At 40.5% G+C, this 11,895-nt stretch overlaps 1 protein-coding gene across 8 annotated transcripts in view; it reads right to left on the minus strand.

Annotated features, from left to right (window-relative positions):
• QKI (QKI, KH domain containing RNA binding) overlaps positions 1–11,895 on the minus strand; it is a 348,918-nt gene that overhangs the window by 170,988 nt on the left and 166,035 nt on the right. The window lies entirely within an intron of this gene.

Consider the following 11,895-nt stretch of genomic DNA (forward strand, 5'->3'; position numbering starts at 1 on the left):
GACAACATGCTGGTATTAGTTAAGCAAGCTCCCTGCTTGCAAAAAGGTAATCAAATGGAACTGCCACTGCTGATGGGGTTGATAAGGATACAAGTACCACAAGGTTAATATAGGATTCAACTTGAAACTCCTATGCTACAAGCTGGATGGAAGTCTTTCCCCACTAGTACAATCAAAAAGTTATCCTCATTACTCATGTAGGGGGCAATAAATGTATCTGGAAGAAAGCTGGCAATTACAAGTGCAATACAATACCAGAATACTTGCAAACACAAAGTAACATATAGGAAAGGCTGCTACTCTTTAAAATAAGTGTCATATGTTTGAGAAAATAAAATATATTACTGTAAAAGTGAAAACAGAAGTTTTTAGGAAAATCCAGTAGTACTGAAGTGATGTTCTAGCCACAAAGATCCATGAAACACGAGCAGCAAGGATTTCTGTGGGTAACATCTTATCAAACCAACAGTGTAGCTAAGGTAGATTTAGAGAAGCTCTTGAATGCAATTCATTCTTCTTCATGGTGGAAAATTTACAACTCAGCTACACAGGAGTAAAATGTTAAGACCTGGCTTACAGACCATCTATTCCTTTAAAAGTGAACTTTAAACAGAATTGAGCAACCCACTTTAAAAAAAAATCTGAGCAACCCATTTAGTATTAGAATTGAGCAACCCATTTACTTTAAAAAAAAATCTGAAATGAATGCCCTTGCTAGCCACTAGACTATTAGATAAATATCCCAAACTAATCTAATTCTCCTATCAGACCCTGCAGATTTCCCCAACTCTGAAAAAAATTCAAAATGTATAATTGAAATGGCATCACCATGACTATTAATAACTTGGCTCATAATGCAGCTTCCACTATGTGCCTATCGAATTAGTTTTCTGCAAGCCAAGAACATTTTACAGATTTGCAAAAAGTGAGACAAAATTCATGGGGACATTCAATTCAAATATCTAACTTAATGCAGCACACTGAAGATAAATGATTGTTTCAAAGTTGCTCCATAAATGTTGGTGCCTCATGAGGATATAGCACATTCCTATTCACCTCCAATCGATTCATCTTTAGATAGACATTGAAATAAATACCAAATTTATTTTTACTATAAGACTTCTTGGATTCTTCTCCCTAGGAAAGAAGCTTTATAAACCTCAAATTATTCTCTACCTTACCAACAGTTAGTCTTTCTTTCTTTTAGGATTGATTAGTAGTATATGCTCTGCCAACTCAGCATGCTAGTTCAAAAAAAGATTAAATACACCTCCCCTTCTCCCTAAAAAAATTCCACCTGTGATCTCAAATATGTACGTGGCCTTAAAATAAACAGCCATCTCAGAGCTCATCAATAACACAATTAAGGAAATCAAGTTAAACCAGTGGTGCTCAACCTCTGGCCTGCAGGCTTCCTCATAAGTTCAGAAATCTGCTAGCAGAAGAGCCATGGCAGGATCCCACCCGCAGTGGTAGTGGTGACAGTATTAATTGCCATGACTTTGAGAGCCACAGTAATTAATGCCCTGCTCCCTTGCTACCAAATTTCTTAGGTTGTGGGGAGACCCACAGTCCAACCCTGCACACTGGAACCAGCCAGCCCACAGGGCCAAATAGGCTGATCAATTAAGTTTAACCACTGAGTTAAAACAACATTTAAGTACTGCTGCAAGGGGACTCATTTATGCACACAGCTAATTAGATAGAAAATGGCCTACCATTCTTTTTCTTCAGCAGCTCTGGATTGCCACATGGATACTTCAACCACTGTTTTAGTCCTGCTGGTACGCAACTAGCACTCCATGTCCCCACAAACAAAAATGAGCCAAGTGGTGCTCAGGTGACCATCATGTTGACATTAACTGCACCCTAGATAATACTAAGTCTTCATGTGTTTCTCAACCAAGCCGACTATCAGTGCAACTGCTGTGTTGGACAGCCACTGTTGTGATCAATGATCAGGTATGTATGCAAAGATATCAAGAGATCTAGATCCAACACAACGTGGCCCCAAACCACACTGTAATCTAATGAAAAAAAGAAAATAAGTTCATTCTTAGAAAAAACTAGACCAAGGACAGTATTTTGTCATCCAATGCAGATTATTGAACATACTGATAGCATGGGAGCTCAGAGTACTGTGAAGAGTCAGAGTGGGGAGTGGCAGGACTTCACAAACTGTTCACAGACCTCTGGGATCCAGAAACTATCATAGAGACAGCATCCAAGCTAGCTTAATAGGAAACTGAGGATTGGGGAGATTTAGACCAGGTTTACTGCTTTTTAATCTCGTACGAACCAACAGGGACTGGTTTTTCTGGTTCAGAGACTGAAGAAGGTTTTCTTGGTATTAACTGCCATCGATACATTTTACAAGTTGGTGATGTCACAAGATGAGGGCAGAAGGGCCTACACCAACACATTCTGAGTCCTTTTTTCTTGAGTACACGGCAGTGGCTGAGGCCCTCAATGGACACGCAACTTGGTTCTCCTCCATATTTACTTATACTGTGAATTTCTCACAAGAGATGCATCTTTCCTTCTGGCTACTTGGGCTGCTACTCCCAGACAGAGTGGAAGTGTCCACCTTGCTGAAGCATGTCACATCTAGACTAACAGAAAGTGGGAAGAGAGTAATATAAACCAGAACTTGCCTACTGTAAATAAAGTGTTGATACTCTTCTGTAACTTTCAAATTTTCAGTGACTTAATTCACTAAGGATTCCAAATAATTCTTTCACTTGGCTTCCTAATGAGTTCTACTTTCAACTGACATATAACAACTTTAAAATGGGGTTGTAAAGATGGAGTAAGAAGGGTCATGATATGCACCTGTCTCAAGAAATGTTACCAAGTATGGCGCCCTTTACCTTTACAAACTACTTTTAATTGGTATTAAAGCAAATCAGTTAGACACAAATCTAACTGTGCTTTACACACAAAAAAATTCAAAATATTTTAGGCATCTCTTCTCACACTCAGCTGACAGGATTAAGTTGTGATACACATCTTCTACATGCATTATAAAACTTGACACCAATTTAATTTTATTTAAGAGAGGGGAGAGGTGGAAGTATTTTTATGCAGTGGCCGGATCCAGAATAAAATAACATCTGAACTTTATAATTATGTTTAATGCCTTATCACAGTTTGTAAGCGAGAATGTCTTACAATCAAAACTTCTTGTTAAAGGATTGGGGGAGGGAATAGAAATCAATCAACACGTCCTGTATAAGAATGCAGGTAAGCACCATTCAAGTACTAATTTCTGTTTGCGGACAGGATTAGTTCCTTTAAAATGAAAATCTGTAGTATCCAAACAGTACAAGGTGCTTCAATATCCCTTAACTAAATTGACTGCAATCTAATCAAGTCTTAATTTAAAAAGACTCATTAAACAGCAGCTAGTAATAAAATGGTCCCTCCTTAAAAAAAAAAAAAAGTCTCAGCTCATCTTATTAGACATGGATAATTAACTTATCTTAGTATTAGATCTATGGCTTAGTAATTAGTTTAAGTTTCACAGGTTAGTCAAAATAAGTTATTTTACTGATTAAAAAAAAATATATAGCTTAGTGGTCCCTCTCAAAACACGTTTCTTATTAAGCTCTGCACTATAACTATGACCAGCATGTTGCATTAACTCATTTTCTTTCTTAACTGTCCAGCTCCATAAATTTAGATAGAAAAAAAGCACACGTACCAATTGTCTACATCTTTGCAATAGTGCAAGATAGGCCAATATGATTTCCTGACCCTCCCCCCCACCAACTATGAGTTTTAAGCCTTTTCAGCAACATGTATAAGATCAATAGCTATAAATCACAGCCTGTTCAGCCTGTAACTAAAGCCACATTAAACCTTAATGAACATTTCCTCCATATCTTACAAAAATTTAGAAGTACTTTTAGACAAAAAGGTGTGCTTTCTATTATGGCTTTGATAAAGATCCTTTTAATTCTTGTTCTCAGGGCCATGATTTTACTGTTAATATATCTGTTTAGGAAATAAAACCTATGATCATCAGGGATACCAACACACATTTACACAACCATGCTACAATTCTATGCATTTCAAAACAAAGCTTCTTACTTTTCAGTCCTTAAAATAAAAAGAGGGAATATCAGAAAAAGCTTAGAAATCATAGTAATGAAATAGGGAAGAGGCTATCACTTCTCATTTTACTCCTCTAGGTAATCTACATCATCCTAGACCTTTTTTTTCAAAATCCACCTCTCCATTATCACAAGCTTTTTAAATCCTTTCAACATCTCTGATGGAGGACTCAAAATACACAAATCAGTAATTACCTATAAAACAAATCTTACCATTCCTTTCAATCTGAATAGAATTCAGAACAATACTTGAGCAAGTTTTAATATCAAGCCTGGAATTCAATCAATGGTTTAGGTCACTGTTGAAATCAAACTGGGTAGATTTTGTAACGTGACATTAGAAATCCTACAGTTGAGTTTCAGATTTGTATTTAACTGAGCATGTTACACTGTAAACTTTAAATAGAATAGACATGCATGTAAGATACAGGACTATGATAAAAGTATGTTATATCAGATACATATCCATTATATTTTCCCTGAAAGGCTGATATTGCTCTGCAGTGATTCTCCCAGCCCTCAAGAATTTGTGTCTTTCTCTGTCAAAGCAAATTTAAGTCATTTTTCATTAGAAAATAAAGAAGTTAGTTAACAGGATTTTTGTCACCTAAATACATGGACATGCAATAATTTCGAAATTCTTAACTGCCCTTTGTTTGCCAAGTTTTTACACAGTTTCTTTCAAGATATAAATTCAGAGTTGAGGCAGGAAGCCTTATACAAAAATCTAAACGGACAGGTATGTCTTTCCTAAAAGAGGACCTTCATTCCCATAAATGAAGTCATTTTGAAAGCCAAGTCAGTTCCAGATTCAAGTGGGCAAAGCCCAATAGTCAAGTTCCAAAATTCAACTCAGCAGAGCTCAATCATAAAGTCTGTATGGCTCTACCACTGGACAAGTATCTTCCCCCCCAGACCCATCAGCAGGCAAATCCAGGCAGGCATCCAACATGCAGGCCCCAGGCCCAGAAGCCTTGGGGTTCAGGTGCCCCCAGTCTTGCTTGACCTTAGCCAAACTGTGGAGAAGCAAACAGCTTCACTATACACCTCACATGAAAATAGCAACTGCAGAAGCTGTGAAGTTACTGTAATTTGAATGAGATCAGTCTGCTTTTATAAACATGTACTGGTGGAAAAAACAAACTAGCCAACTGACAACAAAAAACCCTAATATTTTCACCGTCTCCTGCATCTTTAAGGAAGTTACACAGTGGGGAAACTGTAAGCTATCTTCTGTGTTTACTGTTCTAAAAGCTACAGGTAAAGTTGTAGTTTTTTCCATGCATCTGTAAATCAGATCTTTCTCATTCATATATACACACTGACAAGGCTCTTGTTTTGTTTTTAATTGTCCACAGGAATTTTGCTGGACCAAAGTAAATCCAGGACATCTTTTAAATGTGTGTGGCTTTCATAAGCTAAGTGCACTAATAAAAAGTGGTCTAGAAATCTTCTGGTGGACTAAACAGACTTGAAAAAAGTACAAAGCAAAAATCTTTGATTATATTACTCCCTCAATCACAGAATTCTGATACAGCAAACACTTAAGAATTTTTGTAGTAAGGAGCTATACACTAAATATTGATATAAATCATATAACCCTCGTATAATAAGCCAAAGTACATACAATTTGCAGTTTGACTCTCTCATTTTTTCCATTATAAATGTCAAAAAATTATGGTGTCTTGATGCAGCAATCCAAATACACTTACAAAGTTGTAAGATTATGGTGCATCTTTTTAGTTAGCTGTTTGCTCACATTCCCATCCCATGCTCCCCCTGCCCCCCAACAAATACAGAAACTAAACCTGAGGGTTATAACTTGTGATCATATGAAACCCAGGAGTCTGGCATTTGCTTTCACAGATGTGGTAACACTGATTTGAAGCAACTCTGTACCAAGCTTAACCCAATACTACAACAAGCTGGCCAGGAACCAGCTAGGATGCATCTGGTAAGCGGAAATCGATGCAATGTAATGGCTAGTGCTCCTGATAATGGATTTTTGTGAACTGACTCTGACAGTTGTAACAACTGCAAAAGAAAGCATTTGAGCAGCATGAATTGCTTTGACAGCCATCATCAGAAAATGATTACATCAAACACTGATAGTTCAGTCTGTATATTATATGTATGAACTATGCTTTTAATTTTTTTCCATACATCAATGGCACCAAATACTTTTAAAACATATTTTTCCAGTGTTAACTATACTTACATATGTTCACACATTTATGGGACTGCTGTGAAATTTTTAAGAAATTCTTTTTTCATCTATGACCACAACCCTCCTAAGACAACTACAGGAAACCAAATAGTAACAGGCTGCACATGTGTGGAAAAGGGGCTTCTTTCATGCACGGAACAGGATTCAGACCATACAAACCTATTCCAACAGGAGAAAAGGATGCTGAGAGAACTATATGCAATATTCATTTCTCTGACTTAACTTTCCCTCAGTACTTCTTCATACACAACATCAGCACTTAGCATTCATTCATTCACACATACCAAATACTTATCAAGCTGTTCCTTCAAAAACTTAAGAAGGAATTTCTAGACATTTGGGAGATATGTTCAAGTTTGAAGCAAATGATGTTAACATGATATATAGTAAAAACTTTTTCTGAACAAAACATTTATAGTTTCAGAGTTGGTAGGGTCGGAAGGGACCTCAGCAGATCATCAAGTCCGACCCCCTGCCATGGCAGGAAAGAGTACTGGGGTCAAACAACCCCAGCAAGGTGTTCTTCTATCCTCCTCTTAAAGACCCCCAGGGTAGGAGCCAGCACCAAGATCCTAGCCACCCTGACAATGATGTAGCACCTCCTGATATTTAGTCTGAATCTACCCTCTGCCAGCTTGTGACTCATTTCTTGTCACTCCTGGCAGTGCTCGGGGGAACAGGACACCCCCAATGTCTGCTGGTCCCCTCTGCCCAGTTTGTAAATTGCCACTAGATCCCCCCCTCAGCCTTCAGGTCCCTTCACTTCTCCTTGTAGGGCCTGCCCTGCTGACTCCTGATCATGTGGTTCCCCCTCTGGACCCTCTCAATGTTGTCCACATCCCTCCTGAAGTGCAGCACCCAGAACCGGACACAGCAGTCCAACTTGTTAAGACAAGAAGATATATCAGGTTTACAGGTCATAACATTCACACGTTTTCAAGCGAATGGACTATACCTTCCCTTCTAAACTACGCACTTGAAGCCACTAAAATCACCATATTTAGACAATAGCGGTAAGAGCTTACTTCTGTTTCAGAGCTCAGTAATAACCATTCTTGTAATTATTTCTAATTTTTTAAAAGTTCCCCTTTCAAACTTAAGCTTATTTTCTCTATTAAATAGCAAGGAAGCTCATCTGTAGGGTATCATGCATCATATATTGAAAGGCCGTGCACTGTTAATTTGGTTTATTTTGTGGGTGTTATCTTGAATTAAGCTTTCATAAACAGGTAGATTGGAAGGGGTTTAAAAATAAGGAGGTGAGACAATGCATTCTAAAAGTACAGAAAAGTCTTACCACTTGCTATATATACTTTCCAATGAATAAATGTGCAGATACCATAACTGATATATTTTTGTTTGTACATGGACTACATGTAGCACATCTCATGAGATTTGGAAATATTATTTTATAACTAAGATAACAGTCAAGCATCTGTGTTAGCAATATAGACCCACCAGCAAACATTACGCTATTATTAAAATAAAGGGCCACTACTGTACTTTTACATACCTTGCTTGAGTTAGAAGGACACATGGTATCATGGGGATGGCCTAGTTATTACAGAAATGCTACAAAAGTGACACGGGCCTTCTTCAACAGCATGGTGGTGAATGCAGTAAAGTGGCTTGAATATAAGGACTTAAATGCCTTTGTTTTAAAACCCTTACCCTGACATGGGGCACTTGGCAATTCATAGCCTCTAGGGTGCAGTACCCCTATTAACAAAACAAAAGCAAAAGCACATACCTCTTTTCTATGGGTAAAGACTTGTTAATGTCTAGAACAAGACAGAAAACTGTTCTAAAGATGGGACAGAGGTAGTATAAACTAAACATGATACTCTCTTGACATTGAAACATCCTCATGGAATGCTTTAAAGTCTGTCATTAGGAGCCCATGGGGTACACTGGGAACATGAGTCACAATCCCTAACTGGTTGGCTCTGTCCTAAATACATAATTGCTATTTTGAGAGAGCACGCTCCCTCATGTAATTTGAGCCTAACTTCTAGTCCTGTGAACCACAATGGAAAAAACTGCTGAACTCCTAGAAGATTTAATAGGAAAGCAGCTGAAGCATTTTTAAATGCAACTTTAAAGTAGTGGAAATGTACAACTCTCAATTATGACAAGTACAATGATAAAAGGTAATAAGCACTCCATATGAAGCAAAACAAAAAACTATGGTTACAATAGTAAACATCTACTGTTTAAATAATTCTTAAATTAAAATTGGATCGTTATTAATTGAACATTAAGAATGAAATTTTATTCAGAAGATGAAAGTTATCATTTTTTACAGTATTTACTAAAACTGCCTCCTCCTCTCAAGCCGCTGAAGTTTATAAGGCAGACTTGTGGTGTATAATATTTGAGGCAACTGACCAGCTGGAATTTAAAGTTACAGCATCTCTTCCTTTGAGAAAAAGGAGAGCTGAATCACATGCTGCATGGCATTTATTTTTGAAGTAACTTCAGTGTACAGTAGTCAGCAACAAAAAGCTACTCTTTTTATCCCTGGCCTTTTCAAGCTTTTAGGTAAACTCACTACTTCACAGAACATGCAACTAAATGGCTTTTCTTTTATTGTTCCAGAAACCATAAGGAAGTGAAACTTTAAACAGGTTTGCCTTGGTTTAAAATCAAATATTTTAATGCCAAAAAAATTAGTCACCAGAGAAGTTACTGGATGAATTACTGCCTAAGGCAGAGGTTTTCAACCTTTTTTTAATAAGTGTACCCCAGTGACTCCACATCCAGCTGTCAGGGGCAGCACAGGGTGGTGTGTGGCAGCAGCAGCGGCCACGTTCGAACTTCTTTCCACCCCACATCCAGCCAGCCTGTTGGCGCCTCTGTGGCCCACAGAAAGGCACCACTGCCCTCCCCCTTCCTCCTCCCCAGCCCTGCTCCTGGGAGGTGATGGCACAGGGTGGTGGCACTCAGTCCCCTCTCGCCTGCCCACGTGTATCCCCCTAGGGCAGGGGCAGGCAAAATCCAGCCCATAGGCCACATGCAGCCTGCTAAGCCATTCTATCCAGCCCATGGGGCCCTAACAATTTTAGAAAATAAATATTTATCTGCCCTGGATGCCTGTCAAAGCTGACAAGAGACAGATACAGTAGGACCCAGGGGGAGCCTCAGCTGAGCCCTGCCCACCCCCAGCCATTTCACTCCCTTTCTGCCCCTGCACCACATGGCTGCCAGCTACATTGCCTGACTGGACAGCACAGGACTATACCGGGTGTGCATGCGTGCGTGCGTGCACAGGCCAAATCCCACACACACACCCCACCATACACATGTACCCACACACCCCTTGCACTGCCATACATAAAACTCCCCCCACAAACACTATACCCATCCACACACCCACATGCTCTCACCCCACATACCCACCCCAAACCTATATACCCCCACAATATACAAGGGTAAGGCTTCATTTTAAGCTACGGTGAGATCACCTCTATGTATACTACACAAACACAAGTAAATTGGGACAAAAATATTTTTTGCAATCAAATTAATGAATGCTGTAGATGTTTGCTTTTTAGAATATAATGTTATTTTTCTGCTTCCAAGATGGCAAAACCCCTTCCTGAAAGGAGTACTTCCGGAGGGCAAGGGGAGGGACTTCCAGTGGCAAAGGTCAGGGGATAAGGGGCGGGACTTCCGGTCACAAGATGGCAACCGCAGCAGGGCACCTGTGAAGGAGCGGGGCTACCAATGCCACCCTCAACAGTTTGCCAAAACTCGGTAAGCGGCCATCGGCCCAAAATAATTGCCTGCCCCTGCCCTAGGACCTTCCCAAGTACCTCTGGGGGTACATGTACCATGGCTGACAACCCCTGAGCTAAGGGATCTGAACTACAATATATATATATATATATATATATACAGTAATTTAAAAATAAATGGGACAAGAAGAAGAAAGCTCCTTTTCATATCTTTAGTACACATTTGAATTTAATAGGTATTGGCTAATATTACTACATTCTATACATTCAGTTTAACAGCAGAATATTTATACTATTTTAAAAGGTAGAAGGCATGTAAAGGTAAATTATAGGGAAAAAGAATTGTGGGAGGAGCACTCGCTCAAATCCGAGAGGTTATAAAGCTCTCTCTCATGTGTGGACGACCTCTTTCTGATACAGGAAGTCTATGGGCCGACAAGAAGTAAAGCACTGCTCGACCTCGTACTGGCAACCACAGATGACCTAATTGGAAACCTAACAATAGAAGGGAAGCTGGGTGACAGTGATCATGAACTGATCATCTTCACCATCTGCCGTAAAGCTGGCAAGTCAGTCAGTTGTACAGAAGACCTCTTGTACAGAAGTCCTCGACTTCAGGAAAGCTGACTCTGACAAGCTAAGGAGGCTGTCAGAGAGGCCCTAAAAGGCCACAACGCAAAGCAAAGGGGAGTTCAGGACGAGTGGTTGCTCCTCAAGGGAGCAATCCTGGATGCGCAAGCAAAGTCCACCCCGTCTCAGAGGAAAGGCAGCAGGAGGGCACAACAGCCCCCTTGGCTCTCCAGGGAACTGGCGGACCTCCTGCATCTTAAAAGGAAGACCTATAAAGGATGGAGGATTGAAACCAGCACCAAAGAGGTGGCTTTAGTCCAGACTTGCAGAGAGCAAATCAGGAAGCCAAGGCTGCCATGGAACTGAAGCTAGCTACAAATATCAAGGATAATAAAAAGTCCTTTTTCAGCTATGTGGGGACCCGGAGGAAAAGCAAGAGCAACACTGGACCCCTGCCAAACCAGACAGGGCAACTGACACCTAGGAAAAAGCAAATTGGCTAAACGGGTAATTTGCGTCAGCTTTTCCATCAGCCCCATGGGACGGCCCTGCCCACTATGAGTCAGGGAGGCCTGGGCGAGGGAGATTCTTTGCCCTCCATCGAAGCTGACCTCATGAAGGAACAGCTTGACAGGCTGGATACCTTCAAGTCAGCCGGCCCTGATGGGTTATACCCAAGGGTACTCAGGGAGCTGGCGAGCATCATAGCTCAGCCCCTGGCACGGATCTTTGAGAGTTCTTGGTGCTCTCATGAAGTCTGATGATTGGAAGAGGGTCGATGTCGTGCCTATCTTCAAGAAAGGGAGGAAAGTACATCTGGCAAACTACAGACCCACCAGCCTGACCTCTATCCTGGAGAAGGTCTTGGAAAAGATTATCAAGGAGGCCATCCTTAACAGACTAGCTGAAGGCAATATCCACAGGGGTACCCAGCATGGTTTGTTGCAGGTGGGTCTTGCTTGACCAATCTCATTTCCTTTTATGACTAGGTGACTTATCACCTGGACAAGGGGGAAGAGATCGACGTCGTATACCTCTACTTTAAAAAAGCCTTCTATCTGGTATCCCACGATCACCTCTTGGCTAAACTGGCTAACTGCGGCCTTGACATCGCCATGATCCGCTGACTGGGGAACTGGGTCCACGGTAGGACCCAGAGGGTGGTGGTCGCCAGGGCCAATCATCCGCAACTACAGCCCAGCCCAAACCAACAAGCTCAGCGGACAAACAGGTAAGAGATGGGGAC

Source organism: Gavialis gangeticus, unplaced genomic scaffold (assembly GCF_001723915.1).
Source record: "Gavialis gangeticus isolate Ggan-Ray unplaced genomic scaffold, GavGan_comp1, whole genome shotgun sequence".
Classification (NCBI taxonomy): domain Eukaryota; kingdom Metazoa; phylum Chordata; order Crocodylia; family Gavialidae; genus Gavialis; species Gavialis gangeticus.